General features: G+C 40.2%; 1 pseudogene; it reads left to right on the plus strand.

The window, feature by feature from the left end:
- Nucleotides 1-21786, plus strand: part of LOC105521516 — a 44274-nt pseudogene that overhangs the window by 2316 nt on the left and 20172 nt on the right.

The raw sequence follows: 21786 nt of genomic DNA on the forward strand, positions 1-21786 counted from the left end.
TTGAAGTGCAGTGGCCGGATCTCAGCTCACTGCAAGCTCCGCCTCCCGGGTTTACGCCATTCTCCTGCCTCAGCCTCTGGAGTAGTTGGGACTACAGGTGCCCGCCACCTCACCCAGCTAGTTTTATTTTTTTGGTATTTTTTAGTAGAGGTGGGTTTTCACAGTGTTAGCCAGGATGATCTCGATCTCCTGACCTCGTGATCTGCCTGTCTCAGCCTCCCAAAGTGCTGGGATCACAGGCTTGAGCCACCACGCCCGGCCAACACACAATTATTTCAATCTTATCAGGAACCAAGATTTTCAGGGTTAGAAAAAAAGAGATACCATATAAAAATTAAATAAATACAGTCATCCTAATCCACAGTTAGAAATAACATTATGAACAGTATGAATTTATAATATATTTTCTCTTTTCTTTTTCTTTTTTTCTCCTTTTGTGGCCGGTCTTGCCTTATCACCCAGACTGGAGTACAGTAGTGCAATCACAGCTCACTGCAGTTTCAACCCTCTGGGCTCAAGTGATCCTCCCAGCTCAGCCTCCCAAGCAGCTGGAACAACACACACACACCACCACACCCAGCTAACTAAAAAAAAATGGGATCTTACCATGTTGCCCAGGCTGATATGGAACTCCTGGGCTCAAGCAATCCTCCTGCCTTGGCCTCCCAAAATGCTGGAATTATAGGCATGATGTTTTATTTATGTATTTAAGTTTTTTCTAACGGTATTCATGGAAATGTCTTAGAAATATTTACCAAGAAGTAAATGAATTCACCCAGTGATGAGATTGTGGCCTCTACAATAAATGCTATTTTCTACATAAAAGAACCAAGACATGTCTGTGGAGAAAAGGCTAATTGGAAGACTAGAGCAAGATGAGTTGATTATACTGGAAAGCAAGGAATCTATCCAAGACTAATAGGGTCACAACAAAGGAACACAGGAGCCAATAAAAGAGTCTCCCAGTGTCCAGAGATGGAGCAATTTGAGCATCAAGAAGATCAATACCTGCAATGAATTGGAACATGTCAAATTTGCAGTAATCCAGAGTTCATAATGATATTAACAACAACTACTACTACAGACATTATTGGGGGAACCCACCCCCAATATTTCAATGTAGGTTCTTTCTATTTTCTGTAAGTGTTGGCCAACTGAGAAATAAAGAGAGACAGTACAAAGAGAGGAATTTGACAGCTGGGCCACCGGGGGTGACATCACATATTGGTGGGACCGTGATGCCCACCTGAGCCTCAAAACCAGCAAGTTTTTATTAAGGATTTCAAAAGGGGAGAGGGTGTAAGAACAGGGAGTAGGTACAAAGATCACATGCTTCAAAGGACAAAAAGCAGAACTACTAATAAGATTCTAACAAAGATCACATGCTCTTGAAGGAACAGGACAAAGGGCAAAAGCAGAACTAATAAGGGTGCAACAAAGATCTCAAGGCAAAGGGCAAAAGCAGAAATACTGATAAGGGTCTATGTTCAGCGTGCACGTATTGCCTTGATAAACGTCTTAAATAACAGAAAACAGGGTTCGAGAGCAGAGAACCAGTCTGACCACAAATTTACCAGGGCGGAGTTTTTCCCCACCCTAGTAAGCCTGAGGGTACTGCAGGAGACCAGGGCATATCTCAGTCCTTATCTCAACCACATAAGACAGACATTCCCAGAGCAGCCATTTATACACCTCCCCCAAGGAATGCATTCCTTTCCCACGGTATTAATATTAATATTCCTTGCTTGGAAAAGAGTTTAGTGATATCTTCCCTATTTGCATGTCCATTTATAGGCTCTTTGCAAGTAGAAAAATACGGCTCTTTTTGCCCGACTCCCCAGGCAGTCAGACCTTATTCCCTAAAAATCTTCCCTTGTTCCTTAAAAATCACTGTTATTCTGTTCTTTTTCAAAGTGCACTGATTTCATATTGTTCAAACATACATGTTTTACAATCAATTTGTACAGTTAACACAATTATCACAGTAGTCCTGAGGTGACATACATCCTCAGCTTATGAAGATAACAGGATTAAGAGATTAAAGGCAAGCATAAAAAATTATAAATATTATTTGGGAACTGATAAATGTCCATATTAAAATGAAATCTTCACAATTTATGTTCCTCTGCTGCGGCTCCAGCCGGTTCTTCTGTTCAGGCTCCCTGACTTCCTGCAACAAGAAATGACCAACAAGCTGGACATGGTGGCTCACACCTGTAATCCCAGCACTTCAGGAGGCCGAGACGGGCAGATCGCAAGGTCAGGAGATTGAGACCATCCTGGCTAACACGGTGAAACCCCGTCTCTACCAAAAATACAAAAATATTAGCCAGGCATGGTGGCGGGCGCCCGTAGTCCCAGCTACTCGAGAGGCTGGGGCAGGAGAATGGCATGAACCTGGGAGGCGGAGCCTTGCAGTGAGCTGAAATCACACCACTGCACTCCAACCTGGGTGACAGAGCGAGACACCATCTCAAAAAAAAAAGAAATGACCAACAAAACTTATTGATCCCTTTGGAGAACACTGGGAAACCAATACATTATTCTAAAAACAGAAACAACAAAAAGAATGAATCAAGTGTTTATCTTGCCCTTGCTGAAAGAACTGCACCTCAGGGTAACCTAAGGAAATAGTTGATGAAAGAAAGTTTTTCTATATAGAAATATTGTACTTAATAAATGAAGAAGAATTGGTAAAATTAAAATATCACCTGTCTGCAACCCCTAATGAAATCTTGGGTTCAGCCAATGGTGATTAGTGATTGCTGACATCACAGAAACAGAACCAAGCTTATGTGTCTCCTGATTTGATGCTATAGTACAAACATGATACTTCCCATGACGTATTCCTGCTTTAAAAAAAAAAAATTGAAACTGAATTGAATCAAACCTCATACCTATTTGCCAATTTTATAAAAAGTACAGTAGACAGAGGAGCATGTTAAATAACACCATTGGAATGCAATCAGGAAGATCTAAAATAAAGACAATTCTGTAAACAAATTCATGTTTCTTCAACAAATACATTGCAAGAAAAATAAAGAACTGGATAAACGTTTTATATTTTAAAAGATTTAAGACATAATTCAACCAAAGGCAATGTTTGAATCCTGATTGGATCCTTCTGTTAACAAACCATAAGATAATTTCTGAGACAATCAGGGAAATTTTAATCTTGCCTGGATATTTGATAATATTTATTGTTAAGTTTTTAGGCATAGCATCTGTGTTGTAAAGTGACAACTGTGGCCACAGGAAAAGTACCTAAAAGCAGCCTCTAGGTGCTGAGAGGAATTCCTAGCTGATAGCCAGTAAGGAAATGGGACCTCAGTTCCACAACCACAAGGGACTGAATTGTGGTAAGTGTACCACTGAACTTGGAAGCAGACTTTTTTCGCCAGAGTCACCAGATAAAAACTCAGTCTAACACCTGACTTAAGCCTTGTAATACCCTAAGCAGATGACCCAGTCACACCATGCCAGACTATTAAAACAGTTGGTGGGTTATAGGATGGGAGAGGAACAGGTGATTGTGTAATGACTTCTCCCCTTTGAGAATCAACATACTAAAATTACACTGTTAAATTAGGTGCTGTGATCTGAATGTGTCCCCCCCAAAAATCATATGTTGAAACTGAATCTCTGATGTGATAATATTAAGAGATGGGGCCATTGTAGTGATGCGGAACCCTCATGAATGGGATTAGTACCCCTATAAAAGAGGCCCCCAACAACTATCTTGCCCTTCCACCTCATGTGCACAGTGAGAAGGTGTCATTCTGTGGACCAGGAAGCAGGCCCTCACTAGACATCAAATCTGTCAGTGCCTTGAGGCTTCCCAGCCTCCAGAACCATAATAAATAAACATCATTTATAAGTTACCCAGTTTATGATATTTTGTTATATCAGCTGAATGGAGTAAGACATAGAGCATTACAAAGACTCACAACAAAAGGAAAATAGGAATAAAACATCATGTGTTCCTGACTTGTGTTTGAGTCATATTCAACAGTAGCAAGCCAAGCACAGTCCCACTCAGTGCACCACTGTCATGAATAAAAACTTCTTGTAGCTAGCACATATGTCATTTCTAAGTATGTGTCTTACTATGTAAAAAACGTATAAGCCTGTGTTAAACTTCAGGTTTTCTTCTCTTCTTCTTCTTTTTTTTTGAAACAGAGTCTCTCTCTGTTACCCAGGCTAGAGTACAGTGGTGTGATCTCGGCTCACTGCAACCTCTGCCTCCCAAGTTCAATCAATTCTCCTACCTCAGCCTCACCTGAATAGCTGTGATTACAGGCCTGCACCACCACACCCAGCAAATTTTTGTATTTTTAGAGACAGGGTGTCACTACGTTGGCCAGGTTGGTCTTGAACTCCTGACCTCAGGTAATCCGCCTCGGCCTCCTAAAGTGCTGGGATTACAGGCATACACCACCACACCCAGCTAATTTTTGTATTTTTAGAGACAGGTATCACCACTTTGGCCAGGCTGGTCTTGAACTCCTCACCTCAGGTAATCCTCCTCGGCCTCCTAAAGTGCTGGGATTACAGGCATGAGCCACCGTGCCTGGCCCAGAATTTCTTAATTACTTTACCCTCTCTTGTTTTATTGCTTCATTTGCTTCTCTGAAGAAAGCAGGTTTCTCATTACTGTCAAGGTAACTGCTTCCCCCTGCAGTGTTCATGGGATTCTTAGAAAAAAGCCCACTCTGTGTCCTTTATGTTTTTATTTTTTCTTAACAGGAAGGCAAATTTGATTGCATTTTAAGCTTAATAGTCATCATTTTAAACATAATTGTAGTATAAACACATAATCCAAACCCTCTTTGACTGAGAAATCACATTCATTTATTCAGTCAACAAATGTCTGTTGAGCTCCAACTGCGTATCATTAAGTAAAGTTGTGAGGAGACAAAAGAACATGATCCCAGTCAAAGGAACTTACCACCTAGAGGTAGAGATGGGCTCATAACCAGGAAATGCAATGCAACACAGTGAGTGCTGGGTAAGAGGCAAGAACAGGAAATTGTGGGAACATTTGGGAAGAGCATCTAACAATTTGAGGGGACCAGGAAAGGCATTCCAGAGGAAGTGTATTAGTTTCCCATTGCTGCTGTAACAAATTACCAGAAAGTTAATGACTTAAAATAACACAAATGTATTAACTTGCAGTTCTGGACATTGAAAGTCCAAGATCAAGGTATCAGCAGGGCTGCATTCTCTGTGGAGGCTGTAAGCAATAGTCTGTTCTTTGCCTTTTCTGACTTCTGGAGGCTGCCTACATTCCTCATGGTCCCCTGCCAGCAATGGCATCACTCTGATCTCTCTGCTTCCATCATCATATCTTCTCTCTCACTCTGATCTCCCTGTCTCACTCTTGTAAGGGCCTTTGTAATTACAATGGGTCCATTCAGATAATACAAGGATAACTTTCCTATGTCAAATTCTGAACCTAATCACAACTGCGAAATCATTTTACCACATTAGGTAACAGGTTCCAGGGATTGGGATGTAAATGCCTTAGGGGAGCCACTAATCCAACTACTGCAGGAAGTAACCACAGCAGGAGAATGGAGAGTTTTCCAAGGAGGGGAATTGTAGAAAAGCATAAAAAGACCTAGGGGAAGGGAACTGTGAAACTTTGTAGCTTAGTGACTGACGTGGTGGATGTGTGTCCACTCCAAATCTCATGCTGAAGTGTGATCCCTAATGTTGGAGATGGACCTAGGGGGAGGCATTTGGGTTACGGGAGCAGATCCCTCAGGAATGTCTTGGTGCTGTCCTCATGGTAGTAACTGAGTTCTCTATGAGTTCATGCGAGAGCTGGTTGTTTAAAAGAGCATGGCGTGACACTCATCTCTCTCTCTCTCTCTCTCTCTTGCTCCCTCTCTTGCCATATGGTATGCCAGCTCCCCCTCTGCCTTTCACCACGATTGTGAGCTTCCTGAGGTCTCACTAGAAGCTGTGCAGATGTTGATATCATGCTTGCACAACCTGCAGAATTGTAAGCCAAATAAATTTCTTTCTAAAATAAATTCCCAACCTCAGGTAACCCTTTATAGCATTGTCTTTGGCTATAAAATAATATAGAAATAATATAATAGTATCTATATCACTTCATCATATAGAATAAAATAATACATGTAAAGCTCTAAGAACATTATGTGCTCATTCTGTGTCTGTACATAATGTTAGCCATGGCAATGACAAGTAGAGGAAAAAGAGGAAATCCAAAATAGAGACTGAAATAGAAAGCAGGGACCAGAACAAGATTGATCTTGGTGAGGTCTCGTTGAATTAACCTGAGGGGAATACTTTGATGAATTTTAAGCACGAATGTGGCATGATTACTTACGTATTTTAGTTGACTGGCTGCCTGGCTAAATGGAAAACAGATTAAGGGAGACAAGACTGGAGGTAGGAGAAGGGCTAGGACAAGAGTGAAGTGAGGACAGCAGTTGCTTTTTGTGCACACCTTAAGGAGGCACCAAAATATTTGGGTATCAAGATAAATGAAATTTTAATGCAATATTTTACAAAATCAAATTAACACAAAAACCAATGATGAACAACTTATGAAAATTTAAATAAAGCAGGATTATTAGGGAGTTCATTGAAAGGAATTTCTAATAATCCAAGTCAGAGATGATGAGAGCCTAAAGCAGAGGGGTAGCACTGGATACGAAAATAGTTGGACAGACTAAGGAAACCTATGGAAGGAGTTGGGTAAGGGAAGGGGCTGGTAATATCTTTTACTGAGAGAGTTACACAAAAGCAGGAAGAAGTTTACCTGGCAGCATGGGCAGAATGTGTCAAGGAGGAAATTCAGTTCTATTTTGCACATATTGAGCTTAAGAAGCCTCTGATTCATTCAGCTGGAGATTCTAGTCAGCAGTTGAAATATATAACTACAATGAAGCAAAACCTGTAACCTACAAACATCCCCAGCTTTTCTATTTCTTATATGTTAACCTCTAAATTTCTTCACTAATGTTTTCTTCCCAGTTCCTGATCAGTTCTTTGGGAGGAAAGAAAAGGATCTTAAAGGACCTGAGTCCTTGGGGTATAGAAGCAAAAGTTGGGAGCTAAGTTTTGGAAGGGAGAGGACAAGACAGTGTCAGGCATGAGTTAAAGTGACTGATCTTCCCTTTGTCCCTGAACCATTTCCAGATCATTACATTTTTACTGTCATTGTTTCTTTATGTTCATAACATCAGCTGTGTCAACCTCTAATCTCTGTCAGTGCTGTCACTTACTGACAATGTGGCCATTTTCTCTTTCTCATCAAAGACTTTGACCCCTTGGATGTGCCACACACTACATCATAAAATTGCCTAAACTCTTTCACTCTTAGATCATACATTCAAACATACCTCTCTAGGACTTTAATGTTCCAAGTCTTCCCTCAATTATTCCTATTATATTGGTTCCTTGAGCTCATAAACACTTAGTAGGGCTGGGCACAGTGGCCTGTAATCCCAGAACTTTGAGAGGCCGAAGTGGGTGGATCACCTGAGGTCAGGAGTTTGAGACCAGCCTGGCCAACATGGTGAAACCCCATTTCTACTAAAAATACAAAAATTAGCTGGGTGTGGTGGCAAGCGCCTATAATCCCAGCTACTGTGGAGGCTGAGGCAGGATAATTGCTTGAACCCAGTAGGCGGAGGTTGCAGTGAGTCGTCTTACCATTGCACGCCAGCCTGGGCAACCAGAGCCAAGAGCAAGACTCCATCTCAAAAAAGAAAAAAAAAACAAAAAATACTTAATGGCCCTTGATCCCCTTGACTGGATGTCTATCAGCACCTTTCCGCCTTACCTCCCACCCCTATTCAGATAACACTAAAGTGACCCGTCTTTTCAACCATTTTTGTGCCAATATCCTCACTTTCCATGCTGTATCTGAAACAACCATCATTTGGGGGTCTGATAGATCCCCAAATCTGAAAGCATAAGAGCAGTTTGTGCACTGCACAAAAGCACCCAGCAAAGGGGACAAATGGAAAAAAAAACTAAAGCTTTGTTCAGAGTCCTGGGGTAGATCTGTCCTGAGCAGGTACCTTTCTCTAATTTGCCACAAAGTTTAGGGCAAAGGTTTACAAACTACAGACCCCACAGACCAATCGACTTGCTGCCTATTTTTGTATGGCCCACAAGCTAAGAATTGTTTTTATGTTTTTAAACAGTTGAAAAAAATCAATGGAAGAGTAATGTTTTGTGACATGAAATGTCATGCCACAAAATTCAGATTTCAGTGAATATAAGTGTTACTGGAACACAGCCATGCTCATTTGTTTATATATTATCTATAGCTGATTTTATACTACAAAGGCAGAGTTGAATAGCTGTGATTGAAACTGCATGGCCTGCAAATCCTAAAATATGTACTATCTGGCTGTTTACAGGAAAAGTTTGCCTACTTCTGGTCTAGCAGGTTTATTGTCTACTTTCTCTGTACTAGTACCTGGGCTCTTAAATATTTGCTAGAGAAAATCCATCAATCATATAGATTGGTGCCACAATGCATTCATAATTTCTAACCCCACCTGGCAAGTCAACATTACCTGGAAACCCTCTAATTTTCCTTGTTAGCTCTCTCTCCTCATTTCTTCAGCCTTTCACGTTTCCTACTCTTCTAAGCCTCCGAAACACTTCACCCCCTCATTTCAAAAGATGCTTCACTCTTACTTCAAAGTGAAAATAGAAACCATCAGATTGACACTCCCTCAGTTTCCTGCTACTGCACCTACAAATTTGCCCACAACTGCCTTCATCCTTTATTTACTACCTCTTGTTTCAGAAGTGGGAACTTTTCACTCATTTAAAGCAATTTCTTCAACCAGTGCCATGAGTCAACTTGACTAGTTAAGTGATACCCAAATAGCTGATAAAACATTTCTGGGTGTGTCTGTGAAGGTGAGAAGAGATTAGCATTTGGCTCAGTAGACTCAGTAAAGATTATCCACCCTTGCCAATGTAAGCAGGCACCATTCAATCCCTTGAGGGTCCAGATAGAACAAAAAGACAAAGAAAAGGCAAATTCTCACTCTCTTGTGTAGCCGAAACAACCATCATCCCCTGCCTTGGAATATCAGAGTTCCAGGCTCTCAGGACTCACACCAGCAACCCCTATACACATACCCTATTGTCCCCAGCTTTTAGGCTTTTGAACTGAGAGTTACAGCATTGGCTCCCCTGATTCTCAGGCTTTTAGATTCAGACTGAATTATACTATTAGCTTTCTTGGTTCTCCAACTTGCAAAACAGCATATCATTCTACTTCTTGTCCTCCATAATCACATGAGCCAATTCCCATAATAAATCCTCTCATATGTCTATCTTTCTATGTATCCTATTAGTTGTAATTCTCTAGAGAACCTTCACTAATACAGATTTTATTAATAAGAGTGATTCTAGAGAAATAGAATTTTAAAAATGAGTTTTCTGAATTGGTTTTGGGGTTTCTGGAACTGGCTCTTTAATCTGTTTAGATCTAAAAATGCTAAGGATCTCATTTCCATAGTAAAGAAAGCACTAATAGTCCATGTTGTGAACTGTTTATAGAAATATGCAAAATATCTGCATTGGATACTCCTAATCAACCCCTTACAAGAGGCAAGGAGGTGAGTAACTCTGTATGTGATAGTTTCAAATATTGTTGTAAAACTGAAAAATATAATGATGTTGATTGGTTGCTACTAATGCCACTGGATAAAGTAACGAAAGAAAGTGATGAGCTCAGGAATTTAAATTACCGGGTCAAGCACAGTGTAAATGACCTAAGAGCTTCTAGGTGTGCCATAAAGGACAGCCTTATTTCCTATAGTGTAAGGTATCTACTGTCAAAGTATAGGCACTGACTGGGAAATAATGAGATCCTATAAGTTGGAATGGGGACATGTGGGAAGACCCTGATGAACATGGGGACCTTGAATCCCTAAATTCTGATTAGTCCTCTTTGCCAGTAGATGAGGTCTTCTCACCCTCAGCAAAGGCCTCCCCAACCCAAATGGACTAAGGTAAGTGCCCTGGATGCCTTCCTCTTCTCCAGTGTCCTACAGTCCTGTTAGCCCTACTGTCTCTTGAAGCTCAACAAGCTCAACATTTCCCTGTCTATTGGTCCCTTATCATTAGCATTTTTTTTGAGACCAGTATCTGTAGTGATACTACAATTATGGCTCACTGCAGCCTTGACCTCCTGGGCTCAAGCGATCCTCCCATCTCAGCCTCCCAAGTAGCTAGGACCACAGGAGTGTGCCACAGCACCAAGCTAGTTTTTTTATTTTTTACAGAGTTAAGGTCTTGCTATGTTTCTCAGGCTGGTCTCAAACTCCCAGGCTCAAGCGATCCTTACTCCCTGGCCTCCCAAAGTGCTGGAATTACAGGCGTGAGCCACTGGACCTGGTCCTTCTCACCATTAGCATTCTGATGATGCTATTATCAGTTGACACAGTTAGTCTCACACTCTCCTCCTTGAAACAAGTTGTTCACTTGGTTTCCAGGAAATCCCATTTCCAGTTTTCCTGCTTCCTCAATAGGCCACTCTCCACTGTCTCATTTACTGGTTTCTTCTCATGTCTCCTGCCTACAAACCAGTAGTTTTCAAACTTTTTGATACCAAGACCCCATTTCCATTCTTAAAAATTATTAAAGCTCTCAAAGAGCTTTTGATTATGTGGCTTTTATCTATCAATTATTACTGTATCAGAAATTAAAGTTGAGACTTAAAAAGAATTATTGATTGTTTAAACATGATCATTAGGAACCTACTACATATTTTATTTTATTTTTTTATCATACTTTAAGTTCTAGGGTACATGTGCATAACGTGCAGGTTTGTTACATATGTATACTTGTGCCATGTTGGTGTGCTGCACCCATCAACTCGTCAGCACCCATCAATTCATCATTTATATCAGGTATAACTCCCAATGCAATCCCTCCCCCCTCCCCCCTCCCCATGATAGGCCCCGATGTGTGATGTTCCCCTTCCCGAGTCCAAGTGATGTCATCCATGTCCCTACAAAGGATGCAAACTCATCCTTTTTTATGGCTGCATAAAATTCCATGGTGTATATGTGCCACATTTTCTTAATCCAGTCTGTCACAGATGGACATTTGGGTTGATTCCAAGTCTTTGCTATTGTGAATAGTGCCGCAATAAACATGCGTGTGCATGTGTCTTTATAGCAGCATGATTTATAATCCTTTGGGTATATACCCAGTAGTGGGATGGCTGGGTCATATGGTACATCTAGTTCTAGATCCTTGAGGAATCGTGGAACCTACTACATATTAACAGAAATACATTTTTTTATGAAAAAATAGCTATATCTTCAAAACCTACATACAATTTTTATGGAAAAAACTGTTTTTCAAAACAAATTAGTAAGAAAACTGGTGTTGTTTTATAATTTTAAAAATATCTTTACTGCCTAGTGTGGGGCTAGGTTCTGCAAACTACAGCCTATTGGACAAATTCAGACCACTGCTTATTTTTATAAATATTTATTGGAATACAGCCATGTTCATTAACTTACATAGTATTTGTGGCAGCTTTCTCACTACAATGAAAGAGTTGCATATTTGTGACAAAGAGAAACTATATGCCAGGTAAATCCTAAAATATCAAGTATTTGGACTTTCGTGGAAAAGGTTTGCCCACTCCTAGTCTAGTTTAAAAGAAGACAGCTGGAGTGTCATTTCTCCTCCTAATTCAATCTATTCTAATGCATTGTTTAGGTTGAAGCATATGAAGAAAATCTGACCCAACTTAGATAATATATTTGGAAAAAGGAAGAGTATTTTAATAGCCTTTTGAAATAATTTTGGATGTTTTCCTTTGATTTTGTACCTGAACTCCAAGTGTTAGTTTCTTGAAGGTTAATTGTAAAGTGCAGTCTAAAACTCTATCAGTAAACTTTTTGTACTCAGTTATGTGAAAATCTATTGTCAATCCTGCACTTTAAATGGCTTTTTTACCCATTCATGATTTTTTAACATTATGCATTAGTCAATGGGAAAATATTAGTTCCCTGAATTATGCAGATTATTCAAATGTTGACACATCTTGTTATATAATATCAAAAAATCACATTTCCTAATATCACTACTGACCTCACCTGACAATATTGGGAAGCTGTCAAACTTACAGAGGCAAATTTTCCAAAATTTGTGCTTGAAGGTTCAAATGTTATCACTGGCAACAAAGACAGTCAGTTGTTTCCTTTAAAGTGACAATGTCACTTGGTTTATTTTCAAGAAAATGTCTGCCAAAAACCCAAGTTTGAATAAACCTAATTTTTGTGTTAGTTGATTTTCAGATAGAAAATGGGTTCCCTAAAGAAAGTCATTCAGCCTGCAATTCAAACAATGGCACAAGTGTCTTTCCTTGAGCCAATTTCACTTTGGACCAGAAGTAGTTTATGAGAAGTTTCCATGTTTTTATACAGAATGTTAATGTTTCTACGTTTTTATACAGAATGTTGTTAATAAATAGATGTGTAATAAGCGGTCATCAGGAATGGTTACCCTCTCCTCAAGGGCATTCTTACATTTTCATTTTAAACTATAAGAGCAATAGTTGGCATTTCATTTTAAACTACAAGAGCAACAGTGGTGAAGCATACAATGAATTCTAATTGAGTTTAGCACCACTGTCTTCGATTTATGCTAAAGTGACAGCAATTTACCCACCATTGTTTTTGTATTTCAATGCAATTGTCAATACAGTTAAAAAAAAAAAAGTAGATAATGTCTTTGTATGATTATGAAAATGTAGTTTTGATCTCCAGGGCTCCATGTAAGAGTGTTAGGGAACCCCATGGGACCACAGATCATACTTTGAGAACAGATTCTCTAAACATTCTGTAAACTCACTCGAGTGAGATATTCTTCTATCGGTTTTGCTGGAAATTACTCATGTGACTCATTCAAAAATGTCTGTCTCAGAATTTAGTTATTGGATCTTCTCTTCTCAATTTGCTCTAAATCCCTAGAAAATTCCATCTAGCCTCATGGCTTTCAATCTTATTAATATGCTCACAACTCTTAAGTTTATAGCTCATATATAAATCCTGAATCATTGTCCTGCAGACTAGATGTCTACAGGTATTTCTAACTTAACATTCCTGAACAGAATCCCTCATGTTATTATCTTCCCCCAGCTTACAAAAAGAGTTTTGCACTCTTTCTCGTGTTATCATCTGGCAAAAAATCCATGAGCCTTCTGATTCTTTCTTTCACCTCACATTCAATCTATCAGCAAACTTTCTCTTAATTTAGAACCCAGATTCTGACCATTTCTCACCATCTGCACTGCTACTACCCAACTGCCACCATCATGTCTCATCTAGCTCACTGTATCACCTTGCCAAATTGTCTCCCTCCTTTCTTTAGTTACCTATGTTGTTGTGTTTTTTGTTTTTTGTTTTTTGTTTTCCCCAACATAGCAACCAGAGTAATCTTCTTGAAAGGTCAGATCATGTCACTCTGGCTCAAAATATTCGAATGTCTTCCCATGTCACTCAAAATAAAAACCAAAATTATTACAATGGTATATTAATTACCTATTGCTGCACAAAAAATCACCCCCAAAATTTAGTGCCTTGAAACACCATCCCTTTTATTTGCTAAAATGTTATGGGCCAGTGCAATTTGAGCTGGACTCAAGTGAGATATTCTTCTATCGGTTTTGCTGGAAATTACTCATGTGACTGAAATTGTGAGGTAGCTTGACTGGGGCTAGATTGTCTGAAAATGCACTTACATGCCTGGCGGTTAGTGCTGCTGTTGGTTGGGTCAAATGACTCCAGCATGAAGGCTACTAGCTCAGGCTTTTTCATATGGCAACCTCAAGGCTGTAAGAGAGGGCAAAGCAAATCACAGGGCCAAGCATAGAGTCAATGTGGTGCTGCAGGATATTTTCTTGACCCCTTTGCAGGACTTGCAACAGAAGTGCCCCGTTAACTCAGTCCACCCCATTCAACCCCTCACAGGTGGGAGAACCTAGGTGCCAGCGGGAGCAAGCTCCACTCACTCAGGTCTGCTGTGCTGCAATCCTCAGGGGAGGGAATGCTCAGGTGAGCAAGTGTAGGAACCAGCTGCTTTAGTACTAGCAGGAGCAAACTCCACGCAGGCCCCATGGCAGCATCCAGGTTGGGGTGCCTGTGACTCCAAGGCCCCAGAGGGTATGTTACAATGCTCCCTTAGTTCCACTGTCCACAAACAGCAGTGTCACATGGGGCAGCTGCCCTCTACCAGTGAGGGCAAAGGGCCAGTATGACAGTTTTTTTGGGGTACCCATGCTTAGTGTATCCTGAATTCTTTTCTGGTGCCCAAAAGGAATGAGGTCATACAGATGACCCGAAGCATGGTGAATGTGTAGAATTTTATTGAGTGATGAAAGCAACTCTCAGTGGAGAGGGGAGATGGAAAGGGGATGAGAAGGGCAAGTTGCTCTCCCTTAAGGTTAAGTCACCTCTCTGCTTCTCTCTTCTGAAGTCAAATTGCCTCTTTCTGACATCCAGCTGCTTTCTCTGAAGTCAGCTTGCTTCTTCCCAACATCAAGCCACTTCTCTCGTCTGCCAGCTGAGTCTGGAATCTTTATAGACACAGGATGAGGTGGGGAAGGCCGTAGACAGTTTTGGAAAAGGCAACATTCAATTGGTAGAAAGACATTATTCAGAAAGAACCAATAGGAAGGGAAAGAGTAGGCACACAGGGATGGAAGTTCTCACTTTGGGCGCTGGGTTTCAGGCTTTTCAGCTGGAAGGTGGGGTTTTGCCAGAGACCCGCCCCTGTCTGCCTAGAATTTCTCTTCTTCCAACCTCTATCATTGGATCAGTGGGAGGGACTAACAAGGTATGAACCAGTGGTATGCCAAGGGTGGGACCATGAGAGCAGCCTATCCTAAGACCAGGCACTAAGCAGATGTGTTGTCCATTGAGAATCTTGAAACAGTACTAAAACCTACTGAAAATTACTTTTATTTTTATTAGCACAGTGAGCTATTAATTCTAGATAATGGCAATGATAGCATACTCCTTCCTGAAAAATTATTTTGTTGGTTTAGTTTTAATAATTGTTACGGATACTATTACATTTTATTTTATTTTATTTTATTATTTTTTATGAGACAGAGTCTCGCTCTGTTGCCCAGACTGGAGTGCAGTGGCATGATCTCGGCTCACTGCAATCTCTGCCTCCCAGGTTCAAGGGATCCTCCTGCCTCAGCCTCCCAAATAGCTGGGATTACAGACGCTCACCACCATGCCCCACTAATTTTTTGTATTTTTAGTAGAGACGGGGTTTTACCATGTTGGACAGGCTGGTTTTGAACTCCTGACCTCAAGTGATCCACCTGCCTCCGCCTCCCAAAGTGCTAATATTACAGGCATGAGCCACTAGGCGTGAGGTTGAGAGGTGACTTAACCTCAGGAGAGAGCAACCTGCCCTTCCCATCCCCTTTCCAGCTCCCCTCTCCACTGAGAGTTGTTTTCATCACTCACCCAGCCACATTTTTATTACTTTTTAAATAGACATTTTATTCTACATGGTAGCTAATTCAGAGAACTTCCAATTATATAGTCGCCTCCAACATACATAGATTCAGCTACCTGTGTTGGTTGCAAGATTACGTTTGCAACATTTATGAATAAATTGAGCTCCCTTGGATCCTGTCTCCAATCTCCATAGCACTACCTATTCCTAAATTTATACAGTAGATTCTAAATTGGAAATCAGACTGGGCACAGTGACTCATGCCTGTAATCCCAGCACTTTGGGAGGCGAGGTAGGAGGATTGCTTGAGCCAAAGGGTCAAAGTTCAAATGGTTAGGCAGACAGAAAAGCCATTAAATAAATCATTGTGCTTTTTAGTATATATTTGCTCTTTATTTTTTATTGGCAGTATTGTATAAAAGTTGAATAGAAGAACATTTTTACTATGTTTCTTTTATGGTCATTATTATGATTGATTTTATTTTATGATTATTTCTGAGAATCGTTTTTTCATGTTAAAGAGGGAGTTGTTAAAAATTATCTGCAAGATGAAAAATTTCTGGAAATAGATGCTGGTTATGGTTGCCAACAATGTAAATGTATTTAATGACACTGAATTGCACACGTAAAAGAGGCTAAAAAGACAAATTGTATGCCATGTATATTTTACCACAATTAAAAAAAAAAAAAACTTGCTTGGGCCACACTCCAGAGTATTCAATTGGTATCTCTGGGGGTGGGACCTAAGTATCTTTTATATTTGTTATTTGTAAGTTTGCTTTGAAAGTAGTAAAGAACAGAATAAGTACAGAGAAAATGGGATTTGCGATGGAGAGGGCAGATCTGAGAATTTTCTAAAAAAAGAAAAGGCCGCAAAAACAGATCAAAATAATGAGAAAGGAGATGATAAAGATGGAGAAGAGTAAAAAAAAAAAAAAATCCAATTTAATAAATATAGGATTGCCTGAGAAGCAAATGAGAACAACAGGAACAGAAACAAAAATCAAAGATGTAATTGAGGAAAATGTTGCTGAGAGAAAAATACAAATAAAACAACCAATTTGAGCCTATAAATGAGAAAAGTTTCCTGTATTTTAGGTAAAGCCAGTAACAGGGGACTCATACCTTTATAGAACCTAAAGAGAATGATGGTTTATTTTGCATTACCAATAAATTTTGTTTAAAAAATTGTTCTGTGGGTCAAATGTACTAGGTATACCACTGGTATGTATACAAGGTGGCATAATTCACTTGGAACGATTATGGAAACAATCTACCAGAAAGCCTTATGATATAGGTGACCACAGGTGGAACGCAGTGGCTCACCTCTGTAATCCCAGCACTTTGGGAGGCTGAGGTGGGCAAATGACTTGAGCCCAGGAGTTCGAGGCCAGCCTGGGCAACCTGACAAAACAACGTATCTACAAAAAATACAAAAATTAGCTGGCCATGGTGACACGCACTTGTAGTCTCAGCTACTTGGGAGGCTGAGGTGGGAGGATCACCTGAGCCTGGGGGAGATCAAGACTGCAGTGAGCCATGATTGCACCACTGCACTCCAGCCTGGGTGACAGAGTGAGACTGTGTCTAAAAAAAAAAAAAAAATGTGACCACATATCCTACTGCCCGCTCACTTTAGCATCTTCCTGGATTTTTCATTTTAAATAAAATATGATTATCATTTTAAATAAGATATTATAATGCAATAGATGCATTTTAATAATCTGAGATGATTTTGGTAAGCCTTCACTTTCTATTTCCAGCTTCTGTCACGGTCTCTTCTAGTAGTATGTGAGATGTAAGTGCATCAAACAGAGACTTCAGCTACACACATGTTAAATCTTAAATATGATCAGGTTATCACTCTTTCCCCAGCCCTTTCCAGACATAGAATAACTTATGCTCCATTTTGAAGATACCCATTCAGGGAATCTGTGAATATAAAAAAGTTCACTTGGACATGAGTGGTGAGGGTCAGCTGAATTTGGTCTCAGGTGGCAGTGAGTGAAGTTATTAATTCACACAGCTGTTCCTTCCAGCCACTTAGTTATCAGCCAGTTCTGCCATGACCTGTGCCTGACATGTGTTTTAGCTTGCAAGATGCAAATATCCACCAGTCTGCCAGTCCCTGGATATGAGTGAAAAATATAATAAATTGTTGGTTAGAAGTACATTGATTAGAAGTACAGGAGATACATGCAGGGAATAAAGGCAGCACACTCCTACTATAAAAGTGTATTGAGAAGTATGGGAATTTTTTTTTTTTTTGGAATGAAGTTTTGCTTTTGTTACCCAGACTGAAGTGCAATGCTGCGATCTAGGCTCACTGCATCCTCCGCCTCCTGAGTTCAAGCGATTCTCCTGCCTCAGTCTCCTGAGTAGATGAGACTTCAGGCATGCGTGACCACGCCGGGCTAATTTTGTATTTTTAGTAGAGACGGGGCTTCTCCATCTTGGTCAGGCTGGTCTTGAACTCCTGACCTGAGGTGATCCACCCACTGCAGCCTCCCAAAGTGCTGGGATTACAGGCATGAGCGACCACGCCTGGCCGGGAATTTTTAGTACTATATTTTGTCATTCATTGCACAATTCACATATAAAATGACTTACTTATGCTATTGAGTGGTAATGCATTTTTATTTTATAATAAGCCTTTTTAGCAATAATGTACTTAAAACTAATGTAAGCTCATTATATGAGTCTGTTAAGGTTGCGATAACAAAGTACCCACAATTGTGGGTTGCTTAAAGCACTTAAATTCATTGTCTCAAAGTTCTGAAGGCTGGAAGTCCAAAATTAAGGTGTCAGTGGGATTGGTTCCTTCTGAGGGCTATGAAAGAGAATCTGTTCCATGCCTTTACCCTAGCTTCTGGTGAATTGCTGGCAAACTTTGGCATTCCATGGCTTGCAAAAATATCACCCCAATTCTCTGCCATTCTTTCCACATGGTATTTCCCTTGTGTTCATGTCTGTATCCAAATTTCTCCCTTTTTATAAGGACACCGTCACATTGGATTAGAGGCCACTCTACTCCAGTATTACCTCATCGTAACTAATTAAGCCTAAAATGCCCTATTCCCAAATAAGATCATATTCTGCAGTACTGGTGCTAGGACTTTAATATACACATTTGTGGGGGTGGGGTGGGGCACAATTCAACCCATAACATACATGTTTAATGAAAAAATGACTGTGTTTCCATTTCTTAAGAACATTAATGGTGGACATGTTATTTGAACAGCATGTTTGCCACTATTTACATCTACCATAGGGACCATGGTAGTATCACCGACTGCTGAAAATCCGAAAGAAACAAATCAGTTAAAGAAACACTGGCTTCTGCTTTAAAAGTGAATACTTAATTTTAAAAGACTATACCCAGAGACAAAAATTTAAAATATGAAGATGTAGAAAGCCTATTTACATATCATTTTGTGAAGCACACCTTTGAATTAAATCAATGTTTCAATTAATTTTGCCCGTTTTTATTGAAACTTCTTTTGCGCACTTATGAAAAGTGGAGCAATAGCTATTAAGGTGTTGGCTCCATTAGCAGAAGGAAAGGCTTTGCAAACAGTTAAATGGTGGCTGTTTTTTTTTTTCTCCCAGTGTTATCAGATGCTTAAAATAGAATATCAGTTAATTTCAGTAATAGAGTTTCTTCATACAATTTATAGAATCAAAACAAATCTTTTGGAAGGTCATTTTTCTCTCTAAAGTGAATCATCTAACATTATTGTAAAGGCTCATCTCTTTACAATTAAAGAGATGAGGTAGGGACCTCATCTCTACAAACAATTAAAAAATTAGCCAGGAATGGTGGTGTGCACCTATAGTCTCAGCTACTTGGGAGGCTGAACTGGGAGGATCACTTGAGCTAGGGAGGTTGAGGCTGCAGTGAGCCATGGTTACGTTACTGCACTCCAGCCTGGGCTGCAGAGCAAGACCCTGTCTCAAAAATTAAACAAACAAACACCCCCCAAAGAAACCAGTTAGTATTGAATGGTGGCACAGCTGCTGCAGCCTGTGGGGTAAAAGGAATACGTGGAGCAGCTGGTAGGATGCCACCTCTTGCCCTGGCTGGTTTACCCCCTCTGCCACCCATTCTGGCCACAACTCTGGCATTGACCCCAATGGGCATAACTAGAAGAAGGAAGCACATTAAACATTGCTGTTAATAATTACTTACTGCCAGTAAAAAGAGTAACAGGTGAAGATTTTTGGGTTCTTTCTAGAATTTTAAATAGTTAACTAGCCTGGGTGCAGTGGCTCATGCCTGTAATCTCAGAAATTTGGGAGGCCAAGGCAGGAGGATCAGTTGAGCCCAGGGGTTCAAGGCTTCAGTGAACTATGATAGTGTCACTGCACAATCTTAGTTCTTTTTTTTTTTTTTTTTTTTTTAAGAATCAGTTATATATTAAGAGTTTGGATGTTAGATACAACCTCATAAGTGATGTTGACACATACTATAGTGTAAAACTGCTTCAGAAATAACTTAATCTCATTTACTTAAACCTTATGTTTGATGATACTGGGCCTGAAGGAGGAGTGTTTTTTTGTTTTGTTTTGTTTTTTTAAACAGAGTTTCGCTCTGTTGCCCAGGCTGGAGTGTAGTGGTACAATCTTGGCTCACTGCAACCTCCACCTCCCAGGTTCAAGCAATTCTCCTGCCTTAGCCTCCCGAGTAGCTGGGATTACAGGTATGCGCCACCATCCCTGGCTAATTTTTATATTTTTAGTAGAGACAAGGTTTCACCATGCTGGGCAGGCTGGTATCAAACTCCTGACCTCAGATGATCCACCTGCCTCGGCCTCACAAAGTGCTGGGATCACAGGCGTGAGCCACTGCATTCAGCCAAGGTGGAGAATTGATTGGTAAAGCAGTAAATAAGAGCAGAACTCTGAAATACCTAAGAATGACTGGAAACAAGATTAAAAAAATAAGAGTGGAACATTTTTTGCTGCAATGCTGCAAATTAATTCATCCTTAGAGAAAGTAGGTCTGCGTTACTGTGATCTGGGAATGCAAAGTCTGATAGCATTTGCTACAGTACTAACTAAAAACAAAGCAATTAAGGGAATAAACCTAAACTGACCTGTGCAGTATGGCAAACAGAAAGAGTCCACAGCCCACCTAGGCCATATGTTGAAAGAAAATAACTGCCTTGTTCAACTACACATGTGTAAGCATAATATAAAAAACTGTAGTATACAACATTTACATGTTATTCATGTGTCTGAACAGTAGCCTACGCTGCCTTGATGTCAGCTGCAATCAAATAACTCAGGATGGAATTATGTATCTGGCTGACGTAAAAGCAATATTACCCTAGATGGAGTAGATTTTTCTTTTAACAGAATAGAAATTGCAGGAGCAAAGTATCTCCATGAAATTCTTACTTTACACACTGGGAGTTTTAAAGCACTGTCAGTAGTCAGCAATATCATAGAGAAGGACTTGCACTTTCACAATCAATGAAAACAAATCCCACGTTTTCTAATATCTACATTTGGGGAAACAAATTTAGCCTGGGCAACATAGTAAGACCCCATCTCTACAAAAAAAATTACAAAAATTAGCTGGCCATGGTGTTATGTGCCTGTAGTCCTAGCTACTTGGGTGGCTGAGTTGGCAGGATCACCTGAGCCCAGGGAAGTCAAGGTTGGAAGTGAGCTGTGATGGTGTCACTGCACTCCAGACTGATCAACGTGAGACCCTGTCTCAAAAACAAAACAGAACAAAAGGAAAACAAATTTGATGAGGCTACATGTGTATCATGTTCAGACATAATTCAAATAGGCCATCTAGAAACAGACAATAGGCCAGGTGCACTGGTTCATGCCTGTAATCCCAGCACTTTGGGAGGCCGAGATAGGCAGATCACTTGAGGCCAGGGGTTCGAGACCAGCCTGGCCAATATGGGGAAACTCTGTCTCTACTGAAAATGCAAAAATTAGCTGGTCATGGTGGCACACGCCTGTAGTCCCACCTACCTACTCGGGAGGCTTAGGCACAAGAATTGCTTGAACCCAGGAGGCGGAGGTTGCAGTGAGTCGAGAACACGCCAGTGCACTCCACCTGGGTGACAGAGCAAGACTCTTTCTCATATATAAATAAATAAACAAAAGCAGACAACACAAATGTGGAGTTATTTGTGGTGGATGGATGCTCACAGAAGTCTCCAATGACCTTAAAAATCATTATTATTGAACACCAACTTATGGAGAAGTTTAGAGCCTCTCATCTAATGCAGATTTTGCTCTTGTTGCAGTAAGTCAACATCT

The sequence above is a fragment of the Colobus angolensis genome, unplaced genomic scaffold (assembly GCF_000951035.1).
Source record: "Colobus angolensis palliatus isolate OR3802 unplaced genomic scaffold, Cang.pa_1.0 Scaffold11, whole genome shotgun sequence".
Classification (NCBI taxonomy): domain Eukaryota; kingdom Metazoa; phylum Chordata; class Mammalia; order Primates; family Cercopithecidae; genus Colobus; species Colobus angolensis.